Genomic DNA, 16,811 nt, shown 5'->3' on the forward strand with positions numbered 1-16,811 from the left:
TGCCCTGCGGGCTCCCGGGATGGCGTGCGGGTGGGAACCTCTGCAGACGTTTGCTCCTCCACACGCAGGGCCTGGGCGGGTCTCAGCTCCCGCTGGGCAGCGGGCGGGGGCAGCGGGGGAAGGCCAGGCACGTCCCCCCTCCCCGCCTGGCCCGTTTCTCCTCTGGACCCGACGTTTCCTCCCGCCGAGGCTTGCTGATGGCGACGTGATCCCTGCCCCCAGCTTCCCGACCTGGGACAGACAGGATGGGGTGAGGGCCGGGTCCCGCTCAGCGCCGTGTCCTTGCTGCCCTGACTCGGCCTCACCCTGCCCGGGGCCCAGGCTGCGTGTTGCTGGCCGAGAGGCTCTGTGGCCGGGCCGAGCTGCTGGAACGGGGGGCCGCCAGCAGGCTCCCTCCTGGAGAGTCAACAGCACTTGGAAGCCAAGATGGGCCAGGACGTGGAGGTCACCTGGGCCAGCTTCCTGCCCAGTGGGCACCTGCTCCCCAGCTCCCCCGACAGATGGCCGCACAGCGCTCCTCGCCCGCCCTGTGATTGGTGGCTTGGTGATCCGGGAGCCCGGGGACAAGGAGAGCCCTGGACCCGTTCCCTGTCCTCCGCAGGGTCCGGCAGCCACTCCCACGCCCTCCTCCTCCTCCTCCTCCTCCTCCTCCCCTCCTCCTCCTCCTCCTCCTCCTCCTCCTCCTCCTCCTCCTCCTCGCTCCATGCGGCTCCGTGGAGGCAGCCACGGCACAGACGTCGGGCAGGGTCTGCAGGAACCGAGCCTCGGTGCCCTCATGCCTCACCCGGTTTCCCTGTCCTTCCTCCAGGTCCTCTTACAGGTTCCAACCCGTGGCTGCTGGTGACCGGAGCCCAGCAGGGGCCTCCTCTGCCGGACGGCGGTCCGTGTCCACACCCAGAGACAGGGCAGCAGGCGGGGGAGCTGCGCTGGCCCTCGCTCGCCCGTCCGCCCTCGTCTGCCCGTCTGCAGCAGCTCCTGCACCTTCAGCCTTTAGGGGGCCAGTCCAGGGCCGGGCCTGCACCTGCAGCCTTTAGGGGGCCAGTCCAGGGCCGGGCCTGCACCTGCAGCCTTTAGGGGGCCAGTCCAGGGCCGGGCCTGCACCTGCAGTGTGCGCCAGGGGGCAGGTGTGCTGCCCCTGCACCGCTCTGTGTGCCGCCCCTGCACCGCTCTGTGTGCCCACCTGTCCACACCGCAACCCTGTGGGCCCTGTGCCCGTCCCTGCCTGGTGCCACAGAGGGCCCGGCGTGGACTCCGTCCCTGTGCCAGGCGTGCAGGGGCCAGCGCGGGGGTCAGGGGTGAGGACGCTTTCCGTGTCATCTCCGGGCAGGAGAGCTGACGAGCAGCGATGCGGACGGAGGCCTTGGGGGCACCGTGGCTGTGGCCTTCCTGCCCCTAGGACGGGTCTCCCAGCCCCGAGCATGGGCGCCTCGGCGTCATGGCCCGATTGCTGCTTCTTCGCAGACGTGGATGGGGCTGCTGTCGCCGACCCCGCCGTGGGCGCGCCCAGGAGCCGTGGGGACGAGATCTCTTTGACTCGAGATCTGTGATCCGTCTGGGCGACAGTTTCTCTGTCATCGAAACATCCAGTCGTTTCCGCACGGAGCTGTCGAGGTCTTAGGAGTTCAGACGGCGTGGGCCCCGAGTCACCCCCGAATTGAAATAGGAGCTTTCGTGTTTCTCCAGCGGTTCTTCGATCGGGGGTGGGGGGGACTGAGGCCCCTGGCGGGTGATGCCATGAGGGCAGGTGACCCCGGGCTCAGGAGTCCGAGGCGGGAGAGGGCTGGGCAAGGTCATCGGCTCCTCCCCTGCCTCCATGGAGGTCACACACAAGTCACCAGGAAGGTGCCCACGCACCTCCACGCGGCGATGCTGTCCCCAAGGGCTCCCAGATGGGGGGGGGGGAGACAGGGGGCAGACAGGCATCAGGCTGATGCTCTGTGAGCCCCTGAGGCCACACACAGAGGCCAGAGGTTGGCATCCCTGTGCCCAGGTCACCAGGACTGCAAGCTCTGGGGCCTCCTCCATCACTTCAGGGGTGAGGGCCCCCTAATAACTTGGGGCCTGGGGGCTCCCAGGAGGGCTGTGCCTGGGCGTGGCACTGGAAGGAGGGGATCCCGGAGAAGGGCCCGGGCTGGGTGTGTTGGGTGTGGTCCGGCCGAGGGCCTGGCAGGACCCGGGGGTGGGGGGGTGGGGGGGTTGGTGGGGGCATTGGGGACCACAGGGCCCGCTTCGCAGGGTTTGCTTCATGTCAAACAGACCTCTGCTCCCAAGGCGCTCAGCTCAGCGCTTTCTTTCTCTTCTCCTTCAGGTGGGAGGCAGCGGCCTTCTCTGAGCTCCTGAGCCTCTTCCTGCCGACACCTGTCCCTATCCACCCTCCACCGCCACCGCCACTGTCCACCCCCAGGCAGTTCCGGAGGGACCCGTGGGGCCTCCCAGGGCCCGGAGAACAGAGCGCACCTGCCCCGCCAGGTAAGGCTGCGGCCGCCACGCCTGTGCTGAGTCGCTGTTCGTGGTGGACACGGTTCACGGGCCATTCTCTTCGCTCCGGGACCGCAGGGTGTTCGGCTGCGTCAGGGCGCAGACCGTGGGCTGTGGCTCCGGGGGATCGGCAGGTCCCCGGGGATGTGTCGGGGGGACTTGTGAGGAGTGGCTGCTCCCTGTGCCCCGAAATCCGCCAGCCCGGCCGCAGAGCTCAGCGGGCGGAGGGGGCCAGGGTGTGGTGCCCACTGGCTGGCGTTGGCACAAATGGCCAGAGGCCAGGGCGGGCCTGACCGTGCCCTGCTCCTGGGCCCGGTGACGCCTTCGTCGGCTCAGAGGGTCGGTGCTCGCCCGTGCCACCTCGCGTGGGGCTGCCCTCCCCTCCGGCAGCGACAGTGGAGCTGGTGGCAGACCCAGCCCCGCCACGCCTCCAGCCCCTCGTGCTTCTGACCCCCTGGCTGTGAAGTGGAGGGTGCCCACGCCCCTCGTTTTCGATCATTTCTAGAAAGACCCGTGGAACCCCCGGGAGCTCCGCCCAGGGCTCTGGTTTCACTACAAAGGGGACGAAGGGCAGGCCTGGGAGGCCCGCGCGGAGCCGCTCCCATGGTCGGCACAGGTCACCATCCCCCACGCGGTGTGGCGGGCAGGTGGAGGGCATCCTAGCTGTGCCCGGGGCACCCGTGGTGGTCACCCACACCCCAACATCCAAACCCGCCTGTCTGCCCTGGGACGGACCCACGCGTGGCGCCGTGCGACTTCCCGTCAGTCACCTGGAGTGATCCGCCTCCCGCGCCGTCCATTGTGCCGCCCGGTTGGCATCTAGGCGCTCCTGATGGCGGTGGCAATGGCAATGGCGATGGTGGAGGGGCGGAGAGCGGGGCTTTATGTGGTTACGCGGAGCCAAGGGGATGTCCCCGCACTCGGGCGGATGCATTCCTGCCCCTCGGGGAGCCCGGCAGGACAGGTGCCCCACCTGAGAGATGCCACGGCTCCTCCCTCCCTCGGGGCCCCGCCTGCTGCCCCCACCGAGACCGGAGCTTGGCGACCGGGTCCTTCTAGAAACACCCGGCTCCTGCCCCTGGCTACATGCATTTGGAGAAGATTCAGGAAGAGTGCTGAGGCCAGCTTCAGCCGCACCCCCCTGTCCCCCCCGCCCATTTCTATAAATTCGAGGTGGCCTGGACCGGCTCCTCATGGGTCTCCACGCCCCCGGCCCTCCACGCCCCCAGCCCTCCACGCCGCCTCCGGACGCCCCTGGCTGCCCACACGGACGGGACGGCCCGGACCCCGCTGGCACTGGTGACCTTTCGTGCCGTCTGCGTTTGGCGTCTTCCCGTCCCGTCCTGGCGCCGCGTGGGTGGGTGGGAGGTAAAGCTGCTCGTTGGCGCTGGTGGGACGTTTTCTTAGAAACAGGAGGCGGCCAGTGCTCTTCCTTGGTGACTCCCGGGCGCCGAGGCCCAGTGACAGGGCTCCCAGCGCGTCCCGTCCCCGTCCCGTCCCCGTCCCCGTCCCGTCCCCGCCTGGTGCTGCCCAATTAGAGCCTGTTACTCACCAGGTGTTGGAGCGTTAGGAGCAATTAAGGTGAGAAGAGTGCAGATGCGCTGGAAGCGCTGGCTGCTCCCCAGATGGGAGGGGTGAGGAGAGGCCGAACCCACAGGGTCTCATCAGAGCCGCGGTGGGAGGGACCTGTGGGCGGGACCCCAATCCAGGTGCCTGGGGGGGGGTGTCAGGGTCTGCCACATGGGACCACTGATGTGGGGCAGGGGCCCTAAAACAATAGAGACTTATTCTCTCCTGATGCTGGAGGTGGGGAGCCTGGAACCCGGGCCCACTCTCTCTGGGAACCGGGGGGGTCACCTGCATCGCTGCCACCCCCTGGCGGGTAGGGGTGTCCGTGCAGTCTGCCTCCCTCATTGTGGGACCTCCTCAGCTCTGTGTGCGTGTCCCCCTGCCTGTGTCCACATTCCCCCCAGAAGGACAGCAGCCGTGGGGTTAGGGCCCGCCCCCTGCAGGAGGCCCTCACCTGAGCTCTGAGCCGTCAGCAAAGACCCCAAGTCCAATAGGGCCCCGCCCGCAGGGGCTGGGGGTCGGGACCTGCTCTGCTTTCTGAGGGCGCTGCTACCCACTCTCGCCTTCGAGACTGTCAGAGAGGCCGGCCGGCGTGGCTCCGTGGCTGAGCATTGACCTAGGAACCAGGAGGTCAGGGTTCGATCCCCGGTCCGGGCACATGCCTGGGTTGTGGGCTCCATCCCCAGTGTGGGGTGTGCAGGAGGCAGCCGATCCATGGTTCTCTCTCATCATTGATGGTGTTCTCTCTCTCTCTCTCTCTGTCTCTCTCTCTCTCTCTTCCTCTCTGAAATCAATAAAAAATAAATATATTGTTGGAGAGGAAGATGAGAGAAGGGTGACCTCTGCATGACCCCCACTGTTCCCCTCCAGTGTCCCCCTCCCCCCAGTACCGACCTCACGCAGACCCTGGGCCGCTCATCCTGCAGACGGCGCCTGGAGACTCAGTGGGTTTTTCTCGAAAGGCCCCGAGGGCGGGTGATGGGCCTCCCTGGAGGGGGACGCTGGTCTCGCTGGTCTCACGGCCCCACGGGCACCCGGCCGGGCCCCTCGACGCGATGCCCTAGAATCCTCGCCGCGGTCTCCTCCGCGGACACCCGGGCCGGAGGTGACCTCCACGGCGGGCAGAGGGGCCGGGAGGACTTTACGGATCGGCAGGAAACTGTTTATCTGGTTTGCGAGGCGCCTTGAGAATTCCCAGGCCCGGCGCTTTCAAAGGCACCTGTGTTCCGTGGGCAAAGAGGAGAAAGTGCGTGTCAGCAAACCCGGGGATAAAAATGGAATTAGACGTGGAGTCAAGGTGAGCCTGCCTGTGTGTGTGTGTGTGTGGGGGGGCAGCACGGGGGCGGAACAGCCATCTCTCTCCTCGAGAGGCACGGGGTGCGGCGGGGGCGGCTGGTGTGGGTGCGCCAGTGACCTTGGCTCCCGGGGACGCTGAGCAAGGGCGGGGGTCGGGGGTCGGAGGGCAGGACGTGCAGGGTGTGGCGCCTGCAGCTGCCGAGGGGTGACCGGGATGTCGACCTCGTGGAGGGACCGGGAACCACTCACCGAGTTCCACACAGACCTATGTCCGGGTCTGGGGGAGGATGTTAATGCAATGGGTGTCGCCCAGGCCCTGCCCTCCGCCCTCTGCCCAGGGGCCCTGCCAGGTGCGTGAAGCCGGCAGCAGGCAGCCGCTCTGCATTCCTGCCATGGACCTCCCTCCTGGTCCCAGGTCCCCTTCACCCGTCTCCTGTCCCCACATGGCTTTCTTAAGGGCACGGGCTCAACACATAGCAGGTTTCTGGACCTCGCTTTAGCCGTCTCCCTCGAAATGCTTCCTCCGGCCGGCCGGTGGGCTCAGTGGCTTCGCGTCGGCCGATAAGCCAGGAGCCACGGTTCCATCGCCGGTCGGCGCGCCTGCCCCGGTGAGGGCTCGGTCCCCGGCAGGAGGCGCGCGGGATGAGTCTCTCTCATCACTGATGTGTCTTTCTCTCGCTCCCGCTCCCTTCCTCTCCGAAATCAATAAACGTTATTGAAGGTTGCCTCTTATTTGTGAGCCAGCACGTCATTGGCTCGGTCGTTATTCTAGAAGATTCTGTCGCTCACAGCGTCCCCCAGGCAAGGACAGACTGGCTTCTAAACGATTTAGCATCTCACCCGGCCTCCCAGGCTCTTTGCAAAATGCTTGGCTCTCTCTTCCCCCGAGCACACACCCGGCCTCGGGCTCCGCCCGCACCCCAACTGCCCCCACCCCCCAGGAGCGTGGCACTGGGTGGGCCACCCCCACGGGAGACCGCGCAGCCTCCCAGCCGGCATTGCCGGGCCGCGGGGACCCTGAACGCGCCTGCGTGTGGCAGACGAGAAGCTGGCGTGCTTTGCCGGGCGGGCACAGGCTCAGGGTCTGTCTGGGAGGCAGTGGATGCGGCCGGTTTGCCTCGTTTTCTGAGTCGGACGGAAGGGCTGGTTATCATTTTTCTCAGCGTGACGGCGCCCCGGGGCTGGGGCCCAGGCAGCTGTGCTCGGCCGGGGGCAGGGGGCGGGGGCGGCTTGTCCCTGCGGACGGGAGGCCCACAGCTTCCCACGGGCGGTGGCTTTCCCTCCGGGGTCGGGAAGTGGGGGGTGTCACCCACATGGCGGCCCAAGGGGCTCGTGACACCCGTGCCCCAGGGCGAGAGGATGGAGGCTGGGCAGGAGTGCGGTCCCACCTGCCACGGGCTCACCTGGAGAGGGGGCCGCTGGGGCCGAGAACCCAGAGCCCCCCCCCGCGCTCGGGCGGGAAGCTTGGGGAGCGCCCTTCTAATTTGGAAGCTCTGGTTCCCGGGAGACGTGGGGACGCCCCGACTTTTCCGCCCGGTCCCCCTGGAGGAGGAGAGCTCCGAGGGACGTCCCGTCTCCGCAGGCGCCCTGTTCAGAGGCCTGACCCCATGTCCACCCCCAGGGCGGGCAGTCGGGCGGGTGAGAGGCCAGGGGCGGGGGAGGGGGACACCCATGGAGGGGGACGCCCTTCCCTTGCCGAGGGTCCTGGGGCAGGTCCCCTCGGGAGGAGGTGCCGGCCTCCGGCCGCTCCCGCTAGTTAGCATGCGGCGAGCGTGGCGCGGGGAGATGTAGATCTCCCTGCGTGCGCGCCTGCATGTCAATGCGGGTAGGTGCCGTCCTGATGGATGGCAATTAGCGTTTTCTAACGGGAACAGCTGTTCCGATTGCCAGGAGGCTGGTACCGCACGCCCACACGCCGTCTGCTCGCCGGGCAGGGCCGGAGGGAGGGCCGGGCCGCCCTCCAGGCCCCAGCGGCGGGGACCCGACAGGACGGCGGGCGGGTGTTTCTGGAGGAGAGAAAAATAATGATAAAGATGTTCGCGGGGCGTAAATAGTTCGTGCTGCTTATCATGGGCTGCGCGTTCTCACGGAGGAGCAGCCGGGCTTCTAGGGGCGCGAACAAAGGCAGGAGGCGGGAGCGCAGTGCCAGCTCCCGTGCGGGGTGGGGGGTGGCCCAGAGGCCACGGTCACGGTGACTTGAACCAGTTGGGGGTTCGGAAGCGCAGAGGACGGAGGAGTGGGACAGAGAAGGGGAATGAGGGAGACTCGGGAGGGTTCTGCTCAAGGCTGGCTCGTTGGGCCTGGCCCTCGGTGCCTCCCGATGGCACGGTAGGCAGGGCTCGGAGCTGGGCCAGCCCTGCTTCCCCCCCTCACTACGGGGGGCCCCATGCACTGGCTGAGACCCAAAGCTGTGCAATTGGGGGAGCAACCGTCCAGCGTCCCTGGGCTTCGCACAGAGTGGGAGGCACAGTGCCCGGGTGGTGCCCAGCGCATCGCCGGGGCCGTGCGGCACTGGCCAGCCCGTCCTTGGCTGTCAGGGGGCGGGAAGGCGGGTCCTGGCCTGGGAGTGCCTGCTCCTGGCCTCGCTCCTCGCTCCTTGGGCGACCACGACGGCCGCCCTGAGTGCCCGTCCTGGACGGCAGACACATACTCTCTATCTCTTTCCCTTTTTGGCTTCTTAGAGCAAAACCATTTGTTTGTTTTCTTGCTATAAAAAGAGCCGCCTCCCTCCCCCAAGGCACGTGGTAACCAGCTTGCGGCCTCCCCCGGCGTCCGCACCTCGCACGCCGCCTGCAGGCAGCTGTCCGCGGGGGACTCTGTGCCTGTCCTCCGCCCGCCCGACAGATGTACCCGCATTAATTGGGGCCGGCAGCCCGGCAGCCTCCTCTGTGGGCTGGGACCCCCCCTCTGCCAGGCGTCTCTGTGTTCCTGTTCCTTTTATTTTTAATTTTTATTTTAATTGATTTCAGAGAGGAAGGAAGAGGGAGAGATAGAAACATCCATGACGGGAGAGAATCACGGACCGGCTGCCTCCTGCATGCCCCCCACTGGGGATCGAGCCCACAACCCGGGCCTGTGCCCTGACCTCCTGGTTCCTAGGTTGACGCTCAGCCCTGAGCCAGCGGCTGGGCCATGTTCCTGTTCCTGGACCCATTGTCGGTCTTGGTGGCGTTTTCCCCAAACCTGAGGGTGGTGGCGCGGCCCCTGGGGCAGGAGCGAGCGTGGCCCACCCACGACGAGGTCCCTCCTTCTCCGCTCCATCGCGGACGTCCCTGCAGTGTCCCCGCTGGTTGGAAGTGCTTTGGGGGAGAGGAAGGAGACTCATGGGGGCTCAGGGGGAGGTTTTGCGCCGCCGCCGCTCGCTGAGGGGTCTTGTGCTCTCCGTGCGTCCCATCCGGATGTCCTGGTCTGAGTCCAGCAACGCAGGAGTGACGTTCCCGTCACCGTGGCTGCCAGGGCCTCAGGGTTAACCGAGGGGAGACTGGCTTGCAGAGCAGCCCTGGGGAAAGGCCTGGGTGCTGTTGCCTGTGCAGTGGTAGCCGTGGCGGCGGTGGCCGTGGCGGTGGTGGCCGCGGCCGCAGTGGCTGTGGTGGCCGTAGCAATAGCAGAATAAGAGAGGCCTCGCCCTGCTTCCTGCCCTACCTGGAGTGTGTGGGCTGAGCGCCCCCGGCAGCGGCAGAGGCCAGCCATCCGCTCGGGCTGGAGTCTGGGAGGCTCAGTGGGGCCAGCGGGTCAGGCGTGGCCCCGCCTCGGAAGCAGCGCTTTCCCACGCGTGTTGCTCGGTGCTTTCCCTCTGTCGCTGGCCGGCGGGTTGGTCAGAGCCCGTGTTTGACTTGGTGTCAGGGTTGCTCCACCTCAGCGCGTTGACCTCGCGGGGGCCGGTTCCTGGTGGTGGGGGCCGTCCTGGGCATGGGGGCGTGCTAAGCAGCACCCCTGGCCTCCTCTTCCCGTCGTCCCATGCCCCTCGCCAGGGGAGCACACCAGCCCTTCCTGGGGGCACAGCCAGCCTCCAAACGCTGGGCCCGCAGAGGTGACACCGCTGTCCTCACGAGGCCATGGGCAGCCTGGCCTGTGGCCAGCGTCAGGGGCCCGTGTGGCGCAGCTGCCGTGTGTGCAAACGTGTGCAGAGTGTGGGCGTGCTGGGGCGTGTGCAGGAGTGTGGGTGTGTGCATGGCCTCCCCCAACCCCAGCCTGCGCCCCTCCCGAGGGGCCTGGGGAACAGCCACAGGGCAGGGCAGCGTCCTCTCTGCCGGGGGCTCCAGCGGAAGGAGATCTTCGCTGCTTATAGGACGAGTTCTGCCTGCCCCTGGGCCCCTGCTCAGGTGCGTGGCTGATGGAGACCAGGTACAAGGGGCGGGGCCTGAGGGAGGCCCCGGTGAGAGCTCTGAGGACTGAGAACCGCTCTTCCTTCCGCTCAGCTGGGGCCGCGAACCCTGCTCACCGGAAACGGTGCCCGCTGGCCGGCCCTGAGCCAGGCAGGGCTTTAGCCGCCAGTGGTTCTTCGAAACTGCAGAGCCCCCCGCTCCCCCTCCCCCAGGCTGGTGGTGACGGGCAGAGACCCCCCGAGGCTGGTGGTGACGGGCAGAGACCCCCCAGGCTGGTGGTGACGGGCAGAGACCCCCCGAGGCTGGTGGTGACGGGCAGAGACCCCCCGAGGCTGGTGGTGACGGGCAGAGACCCCCCGAGGCTGGTGGTGACGGGCAGAGACCCCCCAAGGCTGGTGGTGACGGGCAGAGAACCCCCGAGGCTGGTGGTGACGGGCAGAGACCCCCCGAGGCTGGTGGTGACGGGCAGAGACCCCCCGAGGCTGGTGGTGACGGGCAGAGACCCCCCGAGGCTGGTGGTGACGGGCAGAGACCCCCCGAGGCTGGTGGTGACGGGCAGAGACCCCCCGAGGCTGGTGGTGACGGGCAGAGACCCCCCAAGGCTGGTGGTGACGGGCAGAGACCCCCCGAGGCTGGTGGTGACGGGCAGAGACCCCCCGAGGCTGGTGGTGACCGGCAGGGGTGTTGGCATCGCGGGTCAGCCGGGTACTCAGGAGGAGCAGGTCTGGGGGGTTCAGGCTCAGGCTCCCATGATCTCATGGAGACACTCCGGTCCTCTGAGCCTCCCCTTTGTCACCTCTCCCCAGGAGGCGCCTGCCTTCCTGTCCTCACGCACGCCCGCCCGCCCCTGGAGCGTCCCACTTACTCATGTCGGGCTCAAGGTCACCAGAGACTGAAGAGTTAGGTCAGGACGGAGCGCAGGCTCACTGTCCCTCCTCACTGGCTAACCAGGTGTGTGTGTGTGTGTGTGTGTGTGCGTGCAGAGTGTGTGGGTGTGCATGTATGCATGTGTGTGCACAGGAATGCACATTGTGAGGACACGTGTGCACACGTGTATGCAGCGTGCTGAATGTGTGGGTGTGCATGCAGTGTGAGCATGCACGTGTGTGCAATGTGAGCACACATGTGCATGTATGCACGGTGTGAGCATTGCATGTGTATCTGCACACGTGTGCCGTGTGAGCGTGCACACATGTGGATGCTCACACGTGTGTGGCATGTACTTACATGTGCACATGCTCACACACGTGTATGCATGTTCAGATGTGCACTGTACATTTGTGCACACACGTGTAAAGATGAGGGAGAGCCCAGACCTCCTGGAAACCTCTCAGTGCCCTGGCCCGTCCCCTCGGAGACCATCATTGCCGCTGCCCGCTGGAGGGGCCGTGGGCAAAGGAGAGGAGACGTGAACTAACCGCCAGGTTGGCAGCGTTACTGCTTTTATCAAAAATCAATGACATGACAGAGCGATTCCACTCCGTCTCCCTTAAACAGTGTCCCCATGTGAGAGCCGGGGGGGTGGGGTGGGGCGCCCGGCCAGAGGGGGGTGCCTGGGCCCCAGCCCTGTGAGCCACTGGCTACTGTGCCCACCCCCCCCAAACACCCTCTCACCTCGGCCCATCAGAGCGGGATTTACGGCCCGGCCGCGCCGCCTGCGCCCGCTCCTCCAGCTCCGTTCCCGCATCCATCACGGCTGCCGCGGCACCAGCGGGACAGTTAATCACGCGGGCTTTCCACCCTGTCACCGGCTCTGCTGGGAGAAATGTGAACCGTAAAATTAAAATCCCGGGACTCGGGAACTGGGAGAAAGAGATTTCCCTGCATCCCCCCCCCCCCCCCCCCCAAAACACACACCAGGATCCAGAGCCAGAGGCCCCACCCGAATGCATTTCCTCCTCCTGCCCCTGTGGGCGGGTTCCAGGCCAGGCCTCCGGATGCACCCACCCGCCCCGCTCCCTGCTCCGGCCCCAGAGCCAGGCCTTCCTTCGGGAGGGAAGACAGGTGACCGCCTGGCTGATCTGAGAGGCAGGAGGGGGCACCTGGGGGGGCAGGTCTGACTGGCATCTGACTGTGGGAAGGGCAGGTCCCAGCACACGAGCCGCCTCTCGGGCACCTGGATGCTGCGCCCGCCCGCCCGGCCCGCCTGCCCCTGTGGTCCTGGACCAGGCCCGGGAGATGGGAGGCCCAGGTCCTGGGAGATGGGAGGCCCAGGCCCGGGAGATGGGAGGCCCAGAACCGGGGAGATGGGAGGCCCAGGCCCTGGGAGATGGGAGGCCCAGAACCGGGGAGATGGGAGGCCCAGGCCCTGGGAGATGGGAGGCCCAGAACCGGGGAGATGGGAGGCCCAGAACCGGGGAGATGGGAGGCCCCGGCAGGAGCGGCCCGCATCTGTGCAGCAACACGCATGTGGGCCGAATTTCCCGGCCGTTTCTGGAGACCCAAGCAGAACTGAGTGGCTTCTGGGTGGGGACGCGTGGGCCTCGCTCCGGTCACTTGACCTTGGAGAGCAGGGGCCGGGTCACCCCAGGTCCTGCTACGAAAGATGGGGCGTCCTTTATTTCATGTGTAATTTTATTTTGTGGAGGAGCTGGGGCGAGGGGGCGAGGGAGATAGGACGGGAAACGCAGTTGGGACCGGGCCCTGAGTCGGGGGCCAGCAGTAGAGAGGGGGCGGTCGGAGTTCCCCGTCAGCTCCCTGGGGCGCCCGGGAGTGGTGTGTGTATGTGTGTGTGCACATGTGTTTTTCCAGACCCTTGAGGGCAAGGCACCCAGGCCAGCTGCCTCCTGAGGACCCCCCGCCCCCCGGGCAGGAGACCCAGGTTTCAGGGGTGCATCTGGCCATCTGCCTGGGGTGGGGGTGTTTGGGGATGGACTGCTCGAGAGGCCCCCAGGAACCTGCCTCTGTGCCCAGAGCCCAGCGACGGCCGTGACGGAGGTGACAGCGATTGGCAGCTCCTGTGGGAGTTGCCGCGGGCTCCTCGCCCGGCGCTGCCCCGCGCTCATCATTTATTTAACCGCCTCTTTGTGATTCTGGAGGAGTCATGGGAGACAAGGGAAGTGGAGGTGCACAGAGGCCCCATCCCCGGAGGGCGCTCTGAGGAAGCAGTATTCACCCCGGCAGCTGTCAGTCAAGGCCAGGCCCCTCCCAGGCCTTGGGCACGGGCCCTGGTCATGGCAGACCTCGGGGGACAGGGACGCCCCGACTCCAGGGAGGCCTGTGGGGGGCAGACAGCTGCAGGGGTGATGCTGGAAACGGAGGGCAGGGGCTCCAATGCCCTGAGCTCCCCGAGGCCCCTGTAAGGAGGGGGTGGCCAGTGGGAGGGGGGGTCACAGAGTGACAAACCAGCCTCGTGTGGCCGTGGCTCCGGGGCCTTCGTTTCTAACAGGGCTTCTCCCCCAGAGCAGGGCCGGGGCCGGCGAGGACCCTCCTGCCGCCCTGGGAGGCCGGGCACCACGGGGCCCTGGATGGGGGGCCGCCAGGGGGCCGAGAGCGTGACCTTCACCAACGGACCGCAGCTTCGGGCAGAGCAGAGACCGGCCGCGGAGGGGCCTCTGCCACCAGGACTGCCTGGCCCCCTCGCAGGCCCCCTCTTCCTCTGGGCGCGCCCGGGCCACCTGCACGTGTCAGAATAACCCTCCCTCCCGCTGCCCACACAGAGGGCTGCTGTCCGAATGTGCCCCCCCAGCACCAGGCCCCGGTCTCCACATGGGCAGTGCCCACACGGGCAGATGCCCAGCGGCTGCCTGCTGCGTGAGCAGCCGCCCACATTCCCGGGAGACCCATCTGCCGCGTGTACCCGCCGGGCGAGGAGAACGCTGCGCAGGCTGGGGGATGGGTGGGGGAGGGCATGGGAGGGGTACGGCCAGGGGAGAGCGTGGCTGCCACTTCTCGCTTCAGAGCTCAGCGTCCCCGGACGCCGCCTGGCCGGTCCCCGGGGCTGGGGTGCAGGTGTGACTGGCTGTGGGCGTTTCCCTTCGCAATCCTGCCTGGCTTGGGACGGTGTCACAGTGGTCTGTACCCCCCAGTACACGGGGCAGGCAGGGCGTGGGAGAGGCAGGGACGCGGGGCAGGAGAAGGCCCTCGGGAGGGAGTGGGGGCTCAGGGCTGAGCCGCGTGGGGCGCCGGAGCTGCCTGCGGAGGACGGTGCACAGGCCGAGCTGATGGAGGGGCCAGGGCCACGGGGAGGGCGGGCCGCTGTGGCCGCTGTGGCCGGGCGCTGGCTGAGCCTCGTCCTGAATGGATGGGGGTGACCCAGGCTCCCCAGGAGGTGGGCGTTGTCCCCTCCCTCCTACAGAGGGGCCGGGAGGCAGCAGGAGGGTTGCCGCCGAGGTCACAGGCTGGTGTGTGACCCAAGGCCTCCTGGGGACGGAGCGCTGAGCTCAGAGCTGGCTTCCCCAGGCGAGGCACCCCCAGCCTCTCCCAGCGGGGAGCAGGCGCCTGGCCCTGCCCGCTCCCCACCCCTCAGTCCTAACCCTGCACGCAGCACCCCTGCCCACGGGCAGGAGAGCGCCACCAAGATGCTCCCCTCTAGCCGCCAAGGCCCCCGGAGGCCGAGGGCCCTCGAGGACAGGGGCGCCTGTATGTCCTCTGCCTGCGCGGGTCTGCCCGGGCCACGGACAGACGTGACTCAGCGGCACGCTTAGGGGCGGGAGGCGCGTGGCCTGGGGAGAGGGGCAGGTGATGGGATTTGACCCTGATGGAGTCGGCAGAACCTGGTTCGTTCTGTGGCCGTCGGCCTGGACAGGCCTGGACTTTCTCACCTGGCAGCTGGGCCGCGGGGGCCCCTCGGTCCCCGTCATTTGTCCCAGTCGACAAACCACCCGGTGAGTCAGCGGCTTAAAAGGGTGACCACGTGCGGTCGGCCTCCATTTGCGAATCTGGCCACTTGCCCACCCTGACTCGTGGCCCCAAAGCAACACCGAGGGCGGGAGGCGTGCGGATGTGGCAGAGCCCGGCGCCGGCTCCGGCAGGAGGGGACGCTGCCTCCTCGGTCAGCGCAGCTGTGAGCCGCCAGCTACCTGGTCTGTGCGTTTTGGTGCTTTCTGGGGGTGACTTTGGTGTTTACAGTGGCCCCGAGCTCAGCGCTGGGGTGCTGTCCCGGTCCCTGCCGCCCCTCCTCACTAACGAACCCACAGCAGGAAGTACGCAGCGACTTTAAGCAGAAGCGCATGCGGGAGACCAGGTGTTGGTCGGCCGACAGGTGTGACCAGGGCCTCGCTGACGACTTTCTAGAGCAGGGGTGGGGGACGTCCGGCCGCGGGCCGGGAAGGCCCGTTACATCACCTGGTCTGGGCCTGCCAAGGCTTTGGGGCGAGTTAATGATGTTTGACCAGACGCAGCAGGCGAGTTGTTAAGTGGGAAATCCTGTGTGGCCCGCGATGCTCTTATAAATAGCCAAGGGCCCTGGGCAGGGAAAAGGCTCCCACGTGTGGGGGTCGGACAGAAACCACGGGTAACTCCCACCGCTTCCTGCGCGTGGTCCGCACGTGGCCGCGTGGGGTGTGCGGGGCTGGCGCCTGGCTCCTTGCTCTCGGGGGTTCTGTGACTGTTCATTCAGGGTCCAGAGCTCCCGGGCACCTCCCCCGTGGCTGTGGCTGTGGCTGTGGCTGTGGCTGTGGCCGTGGCCCGAACCTAACAGCACACAGGCCCCTCAGAGCCTCTGCCTGCAGGGCTCGGGCCTCCCTGGGAGTGTGGTTCAGGTTCACTAATTCTGGGCCGTGACCCAGGGGAGCAGCAGGGAGACAGGGAGACGGGGAGACGGGTGGGACCGAGAGGCCACTGTGACACACACGGCAGTGCGGGCCCCTCTCCTGGCCCTTGAGGTGCACTCCCACGGGGCTGCCTTCGGAAAGTCCTGTGCCTTCATCCATCCTCCTGTGGGAAGCAGGGAGCTACTCATAATCAAAAAGTAACAATGACCGTGTGAAGGAACGGAGCTGTGCGTCCCGCGGAGGGGGCGGGGGCCAGGCTATTTTTAATGGTCTCCATGGCGACAGAGGTTTTGTTTACAGTGATTTCCCTCCTCTTTTCAGCAAGGCGAGTGCCGATTTGCATCTTGTTACAAATGCTGCTGGCGCGTCTGTGATGTCCGTGATGTGGACAGGAGTGGGGCCTCGGGCCGGAGTGGCACTGCGGGTGCTGCCGGCGTGGGTGCGAGGGTGCGAGGCTTCCTTCAGCTGCCCAGCCCCAGCCCCTGTGCCCTCTGAGCCCATCTGGCGCCCACCCCTGCAGAGGGCCCGCCTCGCCTGCCCCTGCTGCGCATCTCAGACGGCCCCCTCCGTGCCTGCTGCTCCCTGGAGTCCCCTTCTTTCTTTAAAGAAATATATTTTTATTGATTTCAGAGAGGAAGGGAGAGGGAGAGAGAGCGAAACATCAGTGATGAGAGGGAATCATGGACGGGCTGCCTCCGGCACGCCCCCCACTGGGGATGCAGCCCGACACCGGGCCTGTGCGCTGACCAGGAATGGAACAGGTGCTCTCTTGGTTCCTGGGCAGACACTCCACCGCTGAGCCACGCCGGCCGGGCCAGAGGCCCCTCCTTGCTCCGGGCAGTCAAGCGGGTCCCAGCGTCTCCCCGTCCAGCACACGCGAGTCTGGCGGGGCCCCTGGCTGAGGGCACGCAGTAGGTGCTCATCTAATGCACACGGTAAAGGAACAGCCCCATGGCTCCTGTTATCAAGTCCAAGCTGCACACAGGGCTCCTCCAGCCGCCCCTCGCCGCCTCCCTCCCGCCTGCCCAAGGTGAACCTCACCCTGCCCTCCTGTGCGATTCTCAGTGGTCCTCCCTCCCCCCCCCCCATCCCCGGAACCGCCTGTCTTCCTAACCACCCCGCCTCCTGGCTGAACCCGCACCAGGCCTGGGGCCTGACTGACGTTCCGCGCTGTGAGTGATTGCCGTTCCCATCTCGCCTCTCCTGAGAAATTACACGCTCCTGGGGAGAAGGCAGACACGCTCCGTGCTCATTTCCACGGTCCCGTGCCTGGCGAATTGGAGGCGAGCCCCCTCCCGGCTCCCCCGGGGCCGCCCCTAACAGCAGGCGGGCCTCCAGACCCTCTGTGCCCGCGGGCAGTCACGGCCCGGCTCCCGAGAGAGGTTTGTGCTCTGCTTTCCCTGAGTGCCCGCAGGTGCCGGGGCGCGCT

At 67.1% G+C, this 16,811-nt stretch overlaps 1 protein-coding gene across 1 annotated transcript in view; it reads left to right on the plus strand.

The window, feature by feature from the left end:
- The first annotated feature begins 2,347 nt into the window (after positions 1 to 2,347).
- RBFOX3 (RNA binding fox-1 homolog 3) overlaps positions 2,348 to 16,811 on the plus strand; it is a 109,810-nt gene continuing 95,346 nt past the window's right edge. Inside the window, exon 1 of the mRNA XM_036342087.1 lies at positions 2,348 to 2,469. The gene's annotated coding sequence lies outside the window, so the exon portion shown is untranslated. The remainder of the gene's footprint in view (positions 2,470 to 16,811) is intronic.

The sequence above is a fragment of the Myotis myotis genome, unplaced genomic scaffold (assembly GCF_014108235.1).
Source record: "Myotis myotis isolate mMyoMyo1 unplaced genomic scaffold, mMyoMyo1.p scaffold_m19_p_17, whole genome shotgun sequence".
NCBI classification, from domain to species: Eukaryota; Metazoa; Chordata; class Mammalia; order Chiroptera; family Vespertilionidae; genus Myotis; species Myotis myotis.